Source organism: Pangasianodon hypophthalmus, chromosome 17 (assembly GCF_027358585.1).
Source record: "Pangasianodon hypophthalmus isolate fPanHyp1 chromosome 17, fPanHyp1.pri, whole genome shotgun sequence".
NCBI lineage: Eukaryota > Metazoa > Chordata > Actinopteri > Siluriformes > Pangasiidae > Pangasianodon > Pangasianodon hypophthalmus.
Window position 1 is genome coordinate 10,883,293 of NC_069726.1, and position 14,783 is coordinate 10,898,075.

General features: G+C 34.7%; 1 pseudogene; it reads left to right on the top strand.

Annotated features, from left to right (window-relative positions):
- Positions 1-5,358: 5,358 nt before the first annotated feature.
- On the top strand, positions 5,359-8,385 carry LOC128320988 (stonustoxin subunit beta-like; annotated as a pseudogene).
- Positions 8,386-14,783: the final 6,398 nt, after the last annotated feature.

Genomic DNA, 14,783 nt, shown 5'->3' on the forward strand with positions numbered 1-14,783 from the left:
TCAGGAAATGTGGAGGACAGGTTACATCCCACACAATTGGAGAGCTGCAAGTGTAGCCACAATGTACAAAGGCAAAGGTGACAAATCAGAGTGTGGCAATAGTAGAGTGATCTCTAGCATGTCAAAAGCAGGGAAAGTGCAAACCAAAATACTCTTGTTTGGAATATCCTAGAAGACCTGCTACCAGAATAACACAAAAAATGAAGCCAAGATAAATCATGTCAGACCTTTTTCCACATTTAATATGAGATAGCAAAAAAAAAAAAAACAAAGCTCCAGTGTAACAAACATTTTACAGAAATAAAGAAAAAGAAAACAACAATAACTTGGTTGCAGAAGTGTACACATCCCTTAACTAATGCTTTGTTAAGTAATACAGCACTCACTCTGCCAACATAGCACATCTTTATCTGGCACATTAATTCCACTCTCCCTACAAAAATGCTCCAGATCTATCAAACTGTGCGGGGATCTCCTGTGCACAACCCTCTTCAAGGCATTCCACAGGTTTTCGGTAGGCTTTAGACCTGGGCTCTGACTGAGATCGTTCTTTGTTCAGTGTTTAACAGAGGCCTGCAGGTTTTGTGCCAAAATAGATTTATGGCCAAAAAATTCTTGGTCCTTGGTCCCATCAGACTATAACACATTTTGCCACATAGTTTTGGCAAAATTTAGGTGAAATTGGAAGGTTTTTTTTTTTGGTGAGAAAGGGTTTCCAATCTAGCCACCCTACTCTATAGCCCAGACATGTGAGGAATCAGAGAGATTGTTGTCACATGTCATAACGGCTATGTTTACATGCACATCAAATTCCGTTTAAGGTCTATATTCAGGATGCAGGCATATTCCAAATACAGTGTTTATATGCATAGAAGCATCAGAATATTCCTGTATACATGGTTGTAGTATGTATGCCTGAGTTGCCATTCCTAAATACCTAGCCTATAGCTAAGCATCTGTTAGCACTCACAATTCCTTGTGGACTGAGCATGCGCATATATCTCCTTTCAGTGGAGTTTCAGAATAAGGTGTTCACATGCAACAAATTTTTCATTAAAATGGGCATATTGTAGGGGTGGGAATTGGAATTTGGGGAATCAGAATATTGTCTTAATCTGAATGGGGCAAAAGGATTGCAGTGTTTACATGCCTCAATACTAATTAGAATGACTGATATTGGAATATTGATGTGCACGTAAACGTACATGCTTTGTCAGCTTTTTGCAGACCAGATGGAATGAAGAATATGTCAAGAAAATCCTAGAAAAACAGATGATCTTTATTTGGGATTAATTAGAATCACCTCAATGATTACAGGTGTATGATAATTACATTTCTTTACAAACATGAGTTTGAATGTGATTGGTTAATTTTGAGCACAATGCACACTTTTGCAACCAGGTTCTTGTAAGTTTTTTTTTTAATTTTTCCTAGAATGTTTCTATTTGTTTTTTACTTGAATTTTGTTGGTTGCTATATCACATTAAAAGAGGAAAACGATCTCAGGTGATTTACATTAGTTTCATTAGTTTATTTTAACAGGGGTGTGCAGACTATTAATATCCACCGTATCTCAAATCATTGTATTGTAGTTTTTGCACCTATGCCAAATATTTTATATTCATCTTCTTTTCCATTTGTTGCTAATTCCTTAGCTAACCAGTGTTACAACCTTTGTTGTTCATCTTTAATAAAACAAGTTTACATTGAGCTCATTGTCTGTGGGTGGGGAGGGTCGTAACATAAATCAAAAGACAACAGACACCAGATTATACATTTCAATGCGAATGTATCGGAACATAGGAAAAAGGAGATTGCTGCCGGATAATATGCATCAGGATGAGTAACTCCAAAATAACAAACAAAAGGATGACTAACGGAGCTTTGTGACCATCTTCCCTATTCAAAAACAAAAGAAAAGAAAGATACAATGTTTTCCCTTTCTCCCTATCTAAATAAAACCAGAAGAAAACAGTGGATTTCCAAAAGAAAAGGCACTCACCCCTACAGTATTAGTTTAAAGGACGTGATTATCCAATATTTACGCAGTGTAAATTAGGATGCCTAATATCATTAGCTGTGTATACAATGAAGCTGATCTGAAATATTTACATGTGTACAGTAGCACAAGAATAAAGTTCACAAGCTGGCATATAGCTTAAACCCTGGTACCAAAAGCTAGCATTATACTATATTATCCAAATTTCAAAGCTGACATTAACCTGAAAAACATAAACATACTGTTAGGAAATGCAAAAATTGGTCAAAATTGTCAGCTTCTAATGGGACTGACGTGCTGGGCTCATATATATATATATATATATATATATATATATATATATATATATATATATATATATATATATATATATATATATATATATATGGCAGCCTCGCTTGAGCCCAGCACGTCAGTCCCATTAGAATATATTATATGGCTGATATATTATACATATCAGATATATTATATATAACACACACACACTGATGTTTCAGCTTATTTGCTTATTTTTCAGCTTATTTGAATGTTGGGTGGACTTTTCACCATGAAAGGAAGACCTTCACCTGAAACATATATACTGTGTGTGGGTGTGTGTGTGTGCATATGGAAATAAAGGTATTTAAGGGTTGCTATACCAATACCACAGAGTGATTTGAAATGACTGAATGATAATAAATATAACAAGTTTTGCTTGATTTTTTTTTAATTGAAAAACATTAATAAAATGTATTGTCCCCTGAGGCTCTGTGGCAAGACTGCTTATTTACGTAAAATCAGCAAGTTTACTAAAAATTGGTCAACATGAAATCACAGGACAGTCTGTATGTAGTACTCTGAGAGTGATTGTGTATAGTATTCAGCAATATTGACTTCTGAAGCACTACTGAAGGATTGTAATAATTAACATTTGGTAATGTCCAGTGAATTAGGTAGGAACTTGAACATAGTGAAATAATGATGAATGTGACAGATAATGATTGTGCCATGAAAAAGATAACGTGACAGATAACTATTGAAAAACAAGAAATCACTGAACACTAAACTGAGGAATACATTAACAGACTTTGTCTACTGGGACAGTAGATCTTGGCAATTAATCTCTGGAACAAACAAGTGCTACTATGTGGAAGAATGGCTAATATACTATTCAATTCAATTCAATTCAATTCATTCAATTCAATTCAGTTTATATAGCACCTTTAACAGTAGGCATAAATATTCACAAGGCAGCTTTATGTTAGATTTATATTCAGATTTAGCTCCTAATGGACAAGCCAGAGGCGAGAGAGGCAAGGAAATGCTCCCTGAGATGACATGAAGAAGCAAAAGCTCCCTGAGATGACAAGAAGAAGCAACCAACCATATATTAAAAGACAGTAATAAAATGTGGAGTTCCTCGAGGCTCTGTGGTGAGACTGCTCATTTACTTAAGCACATATTTTGCTTGCAAATATCACTAACCGGGTGCTTTCCCAAGAGAACCTCTACACTAGCCCCATTAAGTTATGTGAACTTATTTCTTCTCTTTAACTCCAATTGTCATGCCAAGTTTTGGATATTGAACTCAAGTTTATAAGTTTTCAAAAATTAAACTTAAGGTAATTAATTGTCTTGACTTTGAGTCATTATCTTGACTTGACTTTGAGTTGAAACACAGGTTATTTTCAAGTTGATTTTACTCGCGTTTTTAAGGTAGCAGGTGAACTTTTGTTTCTAAGTTTAACCAACTTGAAATGTCTTAACACATATTAAATATTTTTCTATTTAAGCACAATCTGTTTTTGACACTGTATTGTTAAATGTGCATTATAATATTATAGTAACAACTGAAGCGCTGAGTTGGAGTACATTTTTTAAAAAATCCAATTAAGCTTAATTTTCTATGACTATCATATCCATGGCTAGACATAAATAAAACAAAAGATTTCAGTGGATTGTATGAGATAGCTAATAGTTATTGAAATTTCATGCAAAGACTTTCTAAAATGCTTAACCATGTTGTTGCAACATGTTGTAATCCTTTAGTCAGGAAGCATGAGGACTAAAGGCCGGAGTTTTCAAAGCAAGTGTTACTTAAAATGAGTAATTGGCTCTCAGGATTTCAGTAAAGCATGAAAACATGTTAGCACGAAGATGAACAGATAACACACTGTGAGAAACAATAAATCATAACACTGAACTGAGGGGTAATGCTTGAAGAACACAGTTTGTCTGCTAGAACTAATACTCTGGTGATTCATCATGGGAAGGACTTGGAAGATGTGGGTCCTGAGGTGCTGAATCAGTGAATATGTTTCACCCACCAGCATCAGGATATTAACAGCAGCCACCCAGTACTCAATTTTATTCTGGACTGTAAGCTTGCCAGTGTATGTGAAGTAACTCCATTTCCTCCTGAAATCCAGAGAGGTTCTCGCTACATAAGCAATAGATAAAATGAAGCTTATTTTGCCATCTGCGGATAGCAATTGGTGGCACGCTCAATCTTCCTCATTAGACTCAAAATAATCTCTCACCTCAGGCCACTTCCCATGGTTTGGGTTTAACAGAAACAGTCTGGGGTTGATGCTCTGGAACACATGTTGTAGGATTTGCAGTCTTAAGCATGACAAGATATTAGAAGTAATTTGTTCAAATTTGTTTTATATAATAAAGATGTACGTTTCAACTAAACATCCTTCATTTCACTTACAGACAAGTATATATTAATTGTCATAGCCACTTTATAGCAAAAAATCATCTCTTTTATTTGTGTTGTAACCACATAGTCATATTTAAATTAGTGTTGATAAACTTTTTTCTGAATTCTTAACTCTTTTCTCATTTGTATTGTGTATTTATTGGTTAGAGCTTGTGAAACTACACCTAATGTGTGAGAGAAGCACAGCAATTTTTTTTAGTGGGTGGATTGGCCTCAGGTTGAAAAAAAGGTTATTTGCTCTAATTGGAAGTGAATTTCTGTGGTGCCCTTTTCTAAAAAACTGAATGTGAAACGTTACTGAGGCTATAAAAGCCTGACACACCATAGATAAAATAAAGTAAGCTGGTTAAGACTGTGAGGCTGGCAACAACAAAATATTTATACTCGCCTGTACTGAAATTATTTATCTGTGAGAAAAACCCATTATTGGTGAGATAACTCTACTATTATCACTGCTACTAATATTATTAATTCTATTATTTCTTATATTATTAATGCTATACAGTTATTATTATGCTCCTACAGTCATTGTTTCTGAAGAAGGATTCACCCATTTATTATTGTTCTGGCTCTGCACTTCAGCACTGGTTTTAAATAGAAACAATGTGCCTGATCTTATGCCATGAAACTTTTAGTAATTGTATTCTTGACAGTTATGGACCCAAAGATCATTGAAATACCAGCTTTAGGAAGGGCTCTGCATCCTGGCACTTTGTATGACTGCCGCAGTGACAAATTCATTCCAGGTAAACGCCCTTTACTCTTCAAAATTCCATAATCCAAGTGTTATTTTACTGTTAAATAAATGATAACTCAATTACTACTTAGTAATGTACTTGTTCCAAATGTTCCATTTCAGCCTTATTAAAGCATGTATTAAGAATAAGCCTCTCAAATAATTGATAAAAGCAAAGTTGCCTTTAATCCTGTCAAGTATTAGTAGGAAAGATAACTGAAAATCACATTACTTATCCTGCAGACCAAGTGATTAACAAAATGAGCTTTAAATTAGTGTTTTACCGTTTTTTTTTTTTTTTTTTTTGCTCACTTGCATTTATTAAATTTAGCATATGATTTAAATTTCAAAGTGATTTATAAATGAGAGGATACAATCCAAGCAACTGAAGGTTTAGGATCTTGCTCCTGGGGCTCAGTTGTTGTATGGCAGCCCTGGTCAAAGTCAGCCTTACTGTCATTGTTAGCACATCGCATGGCAATGGATAAAAACGAAACACAGCTGCTTCAGGAAACTACTGTGCAATATGTAGTATACATTGACAGGGACTAAAGACAACGATAGAATTAATGAGGACTAAAAGAGAACAATAAATATGGACAATAAATACAGACAATAATACCATAAGATACACCGAATCACACAAAATTACACAAGTCACATAAATAGGAAATATATGAAGTGTATATAAAGTGTAGATGGTACGTGCAATATTCTCATTTGCCCACATATATTCAAGTTGGTCAGTAGTAGGTGTGTAATAAAATAACATTTCTTCTTCAGTATGTTACCATGCTGCTGAAGCTATGTATGAAACAAACTTTGTGGTATACATTGTGCATTCATTATGGAACAAGTAATAGTGTGCCAGAAGTGGAGTATACTATGAATCCATATTAGAAATTACATAACTTGTAGGATTTAACTTTGCTAACTTAGTATCCTGCAGGCTTTAAATCCTCACTCTTCTGGATGGGAACTTCTTTAACAATTATTACATACTTCCAATTCAAACACAGGCTTATGAGTGAGCACATAAAAAGGAATAGAATCATGCATGACATAATGTATACAAATCCATAGTGACGGAAATGACAACCAAGTGACTTTCAAAACAATTTTGATCTGACAATTCATTTTAAAAACACAGCTAATAGTTTGACTGCTGCCATTTGTGACAGAAGTATGAGTTCCAGTCTTTCGCTCATTTCAGGTATTACTTTATGGGATAAAGAATCACTACGTTATAGTGTGGATTCATATCGACAGCCCAAGACACATCTAAATTTTACTGCTTCTGACACTCTCAGTGATAAAGCCTCACTTAAAGCTAGCATCCTGGGTGGTTTGGTGGATGTTGCTGGCTAAGCCTGGTACATATGTGATAACAAATTGTCAGCACATCAAAGCCGGATTTCTCTGCAGTACTACCAGACAACAAAATATGAACAACTGATTATGAACCAGCTGCGCAACATCATTTACCCAAAAGTGTTTGAGGATGGAACTGCCACCCATGTTGTTACAGCTGTACTGTATGGAGCTCAGGCTTTCATGGTGTTTGATCTAACAGCCAGTGAGAATGAGGACAAAGAAGAAATCGAGGGAAACCTATATGTAATGGTCAGAAAGATTCCTTCACTTTCCGTCATGCTCTAAGCATGAATGATAAAGGGAAAAAAAATGTCTGAGCATATCAGATGTACATTTTACGGTGACTACGAGCTTGAGATAAACCCCACTACATACATGGAAGCCCTGCAGGCGTACAAGACACTTCCGTCTCTGCCGAGGGAGAGGGAGAATGATGCTGTGCCAATGAAGGTTTGGCTTTATCCCCTTGCTCTGTTGAATAAAAAAGCAGCTATACTGGAGAGGGAGATTCACAAGACGCTGATCTCAAGAACAGACGCTGTTTCGGAGGAACTGGGAAATGCAGAGATTCTATGCAATGACCTGATTACAAACACAAAAATAAATGATTTCCAGGATGTCAGACTGACGCTGAAGACATTTCAGGACATGTTAGTAGACTACAAAGTGATGTTTCTAAAAGCCACGCGTAAGCTCATTCCTGCTATTTGGGGTGGAAAGGCGAAGGAGGAGGAACTGGCAGACATCGTAACTATCCATCGGACGTCCCCCTTTAGAGCTGAGAAGCTGAATCAGTGGTTAGAGTATAATCAGAGTGAACAAAATCTGCTGACTCTCTATACCCAGCAAATAAGTGGTGTACCAGTTGTAAAATACTCAGCCCTGTTCAACAACATTCTCATTGATCCCAATGTTGATACTGTGGTGTGCTTTTGCTTCACCTCTCTAAAGAATGAAGACCAATATTTGTCAACTCTGACTAAATTTCTGAAAGTAGATGAATTTGAAAACTTGTCAACAATTCCTGAGTCAGCTGAAGATTTCCAGGTCTGGTTCCAAAATCATGAAGTAATTGAGAAGATGAAAGATAACCATTCTCTTTTCAGAAGTTTTTTCCAGGCTAATAAAGATGAGACACAAACCAGGTTTGTCATTGTCTCACTCTCAGACCCCTCCAATCCTGAAACCTCCGTCTGCCTATATAGTAAGGGAAGACTGGTGGACAGCACGTTTCGGCCCGTGTCCAAACCACCTGCACCCAAGTTGGACATCCAGAACAGAAATTTGATCGTGAAGATCCAGAAGTCCCCAACTGGATCAACAATAAGGTTCAGAGTGGAATACAGGATAATACAAGCCACTGATTCAGGGGATGATGAGGAAAAATGGGAACCCATAGAGACTCCAGATGTTCAGGAAAACTTCACACTGACTGGGTTTGAGCTTACAAGTCAATGCTGGATCCGGTACAGAGCAATCAGTGAAGTGGGATTGAGTGAAGCCAGCGACTCTGCCCTCTACTCCCCTCACGGAAAATTCAAATTTTCTTTGGGCCAGAAATGGGTCAGTTAATTTTCTTTCTTTCTTTTAATTAAGGCCAGTTTTGAATTAAGGTCTGTTTCTCACTCTTATTTACATCTTATTTACATCTACACCTACTGATAATATGCTTTATACTTTATACTTTTTTGCTTTTTTTCACAGCTTTGACTTTGATCTTAAGACTGGGACAAAAGCTCTTGATGACATCGCTTTCCATTTAACGTTTAAGCCCAATTACAATTTTGACTGTTACACTTTAAAGAATGGACAGTGGAAAGATAGACAATATTACTATGGGTGTTCTTTATCCAAAGGTTCAACCTTTGTTATATTCATTGTCATCAAAAAAGAAGGCTATGACGTATGCAGATTAAATGAATAAGTAGACAAATTCAAGTAAATAATGTAAGTAATATCCTGACAGTTGTTTTTGTTTCAGGTATATTGGAATGGCCAGAGATATTGCACGTTCAAACACCAAATGCCAGTGGAAAGCGTGCCTACACTTTACATTAATGGAGATGTCATTATAAACGCCATTGGTACTGTTCCAGTAAGTCAGAGTTTCAAAGGTTATTCGAGTTTTCATATAGTGGGTATAGCAATTTGGAAGAAAGGAAAGCAAAATGTTCAGAAAAATTTAAACTGTCCAGGGATCTGGATCATTGTAAATGAATAGATTTTTGATTTTCATTCACAAGTACCACAAAAAAATGTTATCTTAGCAAGTGAAGATTTGATTAATAACCCATTTCTAGACATGTTTACTAATTTCAAGCTTCAAATTGTCTTATTGTATATAATAATAATTTCGCTTCTTGCTAGAAATAAATGCAGTTTTCCCTAGCGGTCTAGCAATAAAGGATCCTGTGCTCTCACCGCCACGACCTGGATTCAATTCCTGACGACTGGGAGTGTACTCTCAGTGCCGGACCACTGATCTGCTTCAAATCGTCAAATTGTCTTAAGACCAACCTACACTCTGTGGTCTGTGACAGCTGCAGCAATGGGAAATGGCAGAATCAACACTTCTTAGAAGATCAGATATTTGCTGAAGGGGAGGCCTTTGATATATTCATGCTTCTCAAACCAGGACTCTGGGATGTAAGAAGTTTAAAGAAGCAAAATGAGAGGATAAATAGTTAATGTAAAGTCATTAACATTTTCACACATTCAAATCTTTTCTCTTATCTGTTTAGGTAATTATAAATGGACGGCAATTATGTCAAGTTTCAAGAATGTATACCGATGAGCAATGCGTCCACACTTCATATCTCTGGAGATGTTTTCATGAATACATTTGGCATTATTCATGTAAGTTGCTGTCATGATTATTGTCAGATTGCTCTAAAATTATTGTGTGCAAATATTTATCTAATAGCAAAAAAGATGAGTCTGCATCATTTTGGCCAGTTCCCCTTCTATCCTTTAAGGTTTATTTTAAAATATATGCTTGCTATATTGATATGTGAAATATGTAAAATGTTATATACATATTCTATACTAATATATTTACTATTAACTTGTTTACCAAGTATAACAGAGTTCTCAGATCTAAAATTAGTGCTTGAACTTATTTAATTTATTAGGACAACTGATATATATATATTTCTGTATTTTTTTCCTTTCAGCTGGATAATGCTAATATGACACTTCATATTTCATCCCTGAATTGAGGACATATCTGTCACCAGGGCCCTTGAGCTTGACCTTGTTTTTTCTTGTGTGAAGTCGTGTAATGATCCCATTAGTGGTGTTCATCTGACTATCTTGGCTCATCACTGTTAGACATTAGGGAATGCAAATGTTTTGCTATTATTTTAAATACTAATGATAAACACTTTCATAAAGAATAATACAAGTATGTATGACTTGTATTATTCTTTATAAAAGTGCCTATGAAAGAGGAAATACAGCAGTCTATGGGTCTTTAGATAATAAACTAATTATCAGATATGATATGCCACATTAATCCAGTGCTAGAAAAAGCATATTTATATATTTATATTTTAATGACACAATAGGTAAATGCACTATATAGGTTCAATAGTTCAAAAGTATGCTTTTAGTTAATTTAATTTTATGTAAGATCTGGGAAAGAAAATCCGAAATGTTTCAAACGCTATGTACTTTAAGTGTTTACAACCATTACTACCAAATTCACTTGTGTAATTTGAAAAGCTCAGTAGTAGAGTCATTCTTTTCCATTCTACAAATATAAGCTAAATGTTTTTAACTTTTATTTCACTAAAAATAAAACTTTTAGCATGCTTGCAAGATGTCTTATTAACACTAGTAAATTTCTACAAAATACTGAGAATATTTTATTTAACCCATGTATAATCTGTAAGCTTATATCACCTTTGCCAGAACACTGTTGCTGCCTTATTCAACCAACTCAGAGTTAAGGCAGATGTTAAAGGTTGAACATTTGTACTTTAAAACAATCTAAAATTAGTGACCAATTAACTTCTTTGATAGTAGCTTTTTTTACTGGTTACATTTAGAGAATTTAAAGTCTTATATTCCAGTCTGATAACAGAATTTAAGGAATTTAAAGACACTATAATGAGTCGGATGAGTTTCTTTGTGGCACCACATGCACTTTAGGGCTGAGCAAATTTTAAAGAAACTAGCATTTAAAATTTTGAGTTAATCATAAGGTCAAGGTCAAGGTTCTTTATTTGTCAATGCCACCATATGTGCATACAGAGGAATTGAAATACCATTTCTCTTCTCTCTTATCAAGTGTTTACAGTCAATGCAGTCAGCGCAATATAGAACAGAATTTGTACGAAGGTAACAGCAGTGTACTTGTAATAAATAGATATAAATAAACAGAGTGAAAAATATATTGTAAACATCTGAATGAATATATATCTGAGTAAATGTAAACAGTGAATTCTGTTAAATATACAAATATACTTCCAAAGGTGCAAATATACATGCAGATAAATGTAAATGTTCAATATACCTCTAATCATAATATTTATGACTCAATTTTGTGAATAAACTGCATAATAAATCTCCCTTTCAAAATTAAAATAATTTTGCATCTCTTTTGTTGTTTAAAATAATTTGCTTTATTTTTTCTTTATAAACATTATTGCTGTAGAATGAAGTACTTTTGCATGATCAGTTACTATGTTATCATTTGAACCAACTGCTATCCAGAGGGAAAAAAAAATGTGACATGGAATTCTTTGAATAAAGTTTTGACAAGAGCACAGCACTTGTTTTAATGCTTTATTTTCACCTGAAAGAATGTGATAGATTTGCGGAATAATAATGTTTATTGCAATTTCCTTACAAGTTGCCTAAATGCATACACAAAGTATATTTTTCAAGTCTGCATGGTTTCCTGCAATATAACTATAAAATCTGATATTAATGATATGCTATATTGTGCGGTCTGTCCAGTCACTTCTGCTGATACTCTCGACAGCAGATATAGCAATTTCCTCCTGCCTAATATTGATGGTTTCTGTGACTGTCGGTACAAAATACTTCTGACTCATTGTGCAAAAGTACAATGCACTGACACAGGGGAAAAAAGAAACAATGTGGGCACAAGCGATATTTAAACATTATAACAAACCTGCAGTGATTTCAATTTTAACAATTTTTAATAATCATAACGCATGTCTTTGGACTTGGGGAGGAAACCGGAGGACCCTGTGGAAATCTCTGAAGCACAGGGAGAACATGCAAAACAATGCGGAGGCGGGGAATCAAAACCCCAACCCCGGAGGTGCAAGGTAAACGTTATTATTATTATTATTATTATTAGTAGTAGTAGTAGTAGTAGTTGTAATAGTAGTAATTAGTAATATTATTATAAAATGTAAAATAATAAATTATTATTATTATTATTATTATTATTATTATTATTATTATTATTTTGTTATAATTGTAATATATAATATAATATAGTTATTATATTAAGAATTTTTGCATTTACTAAACCTACAGTAATGTCCATAAATATTTGGACATTGACAGTTATACTATACGTTATACTATATGATCAGATCATATAGCCCTATACACTTCAGAATTCATCCTACATGCTTTTTTTCTTTTTTTTTTTTTTTTAAGATATATTTGGGAAACTCTAATCTAGTCTTCTTGTTTCTGAGCCTTAACCAATGGTCTTTTCTTCATTATTGACTTTGACACAGATACACCTACCCTCCTAGAGGGTGTTTTTGAAGGGTTTTTTTTTTTTCTTCATTAGGATTAATGAAGGACAAACAATTCTTCTGTCATCTTCCACAATTGTTTTCCATGGTCTTCCAGACCTTTTGATGTTTCTGAGCTCACCAGTGCATTCCTTCTTTTTAAGAATGTATGGCCACACCTAATGTTTTTTGCTACCTCTCTGATGGGTTTGTTTTGATTTTTCAGCCTAATGATAGGATGCTTCACTAGCAGTGACAGCTCTTTGGACTCCAAATGATTCTGCAACAGATTCCAAATGCAAATGCCACACTTGAAGTCAACTCGGGACCCTTTACCTGCTTACTTGTAAGAGAAATAAAGGGAACAACAGGGAATAATGTAGCTTGACCAGCAACAAGCCGCCAAAACACATGCAGAGCTGGTCAAGCTGGTAGACCACATTTCCCACCTGGAAGTTATTTTCCTGCTTCCTTATTACTTGACTAAATCAATAAATGTTTGAGATATTCTAATTGGCTTACTGTTGTTTCATATTTAAAAAAAAAACACTTCTATGATGTAGCATTAGTGGTTGCAAATTAGAATCTGTTTCATTTTTCTGTTTGGCAGCTGGTAGCTAGTCAGGCCAAGCTGGATTTTTCAGCAGGGAGACTATGGGGAGAACAACTTTTGCACAATTGTATTAGAGTAATGTTTGATTTGTAGTGATTTGCAGTGACTCTTCACTATAATGGGACAAGAGGATACAACCCATGCCAAAAAATGCCTCCCACTTCATTATAGCGCCACAGGTTTTTCCTTTCACTGTCACCTGTCTGTATACTACCAAAAACATTTGGAGCAGAGTTTTAGGCAACAAATGAGTGGACACAATGCCTAATAAATGAAGTATTAGCATATTTACTGCACATTTTCCAAAAAAAAAATGTTCACTCCTGTAACATGTCAGTTTATTGACTTTAATTGTGTTTTCTTCCCCCATAATTTTCACAAGTGCAGCATTTCCTTTGTAAAAGGATTGGGAGTGTGTAATTTAACTGTTAAAACAAGTTCACATGTGCCTGACAGCTACTGAAGTGCTTGCATTTGAATAGCATAAAAAATGCTATTCCTGAGCCCTAATTGCACAGGTCTTTGAACAAATGGGTAGAACAGGCATTCAGTCTATTGTGCAGAATGTGTCCAATTAGTACTTTTCTGCAGCAATTCCTCACTAGAATGTGTCACGTACATAAGAAATATTTTGTGTTTTTCATAAATTCCATGAATACATAATGAGATGCCTATAAAATCTTACTCTACTTGAAAACATAAATGCCTCACATTGTTCACGTTCACACTTTGAAATGCTTTTGGTCAGTTAGCACAAATTATACTTATTTTGAAATGCTTAAGAATGGGAGTTTTTTTTTTTATTTAAGGGCATCTAACAGGTAACGATAACATCAAACACTGAAAAATAAAACATTTTGTACTGAATATTTACATTTATTTCACATAATCCCAGAACCCAGCACTGATTAGGGCAATAAATACTTTAAGTGGCAGTTTGTGGCAGTAGATAGATGTGGTTCCTCACCAAAAAGGAAGAATCAGAGAGCATTATGATACTTGAACGAAGAAACTATACACTAGCAAAATGATTTCCATTAAATTTCATTTCAAACCAGCTGCAACCTTTGGGTGGTGAGGTTCTACAGATTCAGGCTGATATCTAGCTAAGGTAAACAGAAGTTTATACTGAAGTTTATAACTGTAAAAATTGTGGCCCATTTGATAATGACGTAATCCAATCTAAAGCTTGAACAGTTCTAAGTGGTTTAAATATGCTAGGATCATATTGCATTGAAGGTATTATTATTATTATTTCAAAGTGCTGAATGAATGAGTGAATGAATGAATGAATGAATGGATGGATGGATGGATAATTAATTAATTAGCTTAATGCATGAGTGATCATAAAACGAAAGAGATAACTATGCTTTGTGAGAAATCTTTGTTGCTTTTTGAAAGTATAAATGTGAAAGTGTAAAAAGATGTGACGGTATGAACATATCTGTTTTATGACTGATTTTATTATGGATAAAACTTGGTATATATATTCTATTTTTTATGGCTTAGGAATTATGAATTATTTAGAGATGCTGACCATCAGTAGCACTGCTTTTTTATTGATAGTGACAGTACACCCAGTAAGAGTCACTGCCACATGGTGATAAGGAGAAAAAAACAGTTCCACGTAAGCA